The 520-nt window shown below is 51.5% G+C and overlaps 1 protein-coding gene across 1 annotated transcript in view; it reads left to right on the forward strand.

The window, feature by feature from the left end:
• Window positions 1–520, forward strand: part of FN3K (fructosamine 3 kinase) — a 10,226-nt gene that overhangs the window by 456 nt on the left and 9,250 nt on the right. The window lies entirely within an intron of this gene.

Consider the following 520-nt stretch of genomic DNA (forward strand, 5'->3'; position numbering starts at 1 on the left):
TCAGCCCGGCTCTCGCGGAGCTGGCACCTGCGGGGCCGGCAGGACTCAAGCATTTTCTAAGGGATAGGGGCTTTTGTCAGCTGCAGGGTATATAATCCTGCGTCTGCTTTAATTTCTGCGCCCATCAAGCATGGGGGAAGGGAGGCTTGGAGTCCTGGGCTGCATCTGCCCCCCGCCCCGCCCTGGGCTCCCTCTTCCACAGCCGGTGGGTCCATTTCACCAGGTGGGAAGAGGCGGGAAGGAGGCCGAGGCCGGTGAGGGTCCACAAGGGCCCGGCTCGTGCCCCTCTACTCACAGGCCTGTGCTCCTGTTTGGACCTGGGTAACGCCTGCTTAAAATTTGCTGTTAAATATACTCTGTGTGGGAAATATTAACACTTTACAAATGGAGAAAGGTAGTCTTGGTAAGTGCACCCTGGGTGCTGGGGATGACCCGGTGGGGGACTCCCCAGAGGAAAAAAAAAAAAAAAAAAAAAAAAAAAAAAAAAAAAAAAAAAAAAAAAAAAAAAAAAAAAAAAAAA

Source organism: Ailuropoda melanoleuca, chromosome 15 (genome assembly GCF_002007445.2).
Source record: "Ailuropoda melanoleuca isolate Jingjing chromosome 15, ASM200744v2, whole genome shotgun sequence".
Taxonomy (NCBI): Eukaryota; Metazoa; Chordata; class Mammalia; order Carnivora; family Ursidae; genus Ailuropoda; species Ailuropoda melanoleuca.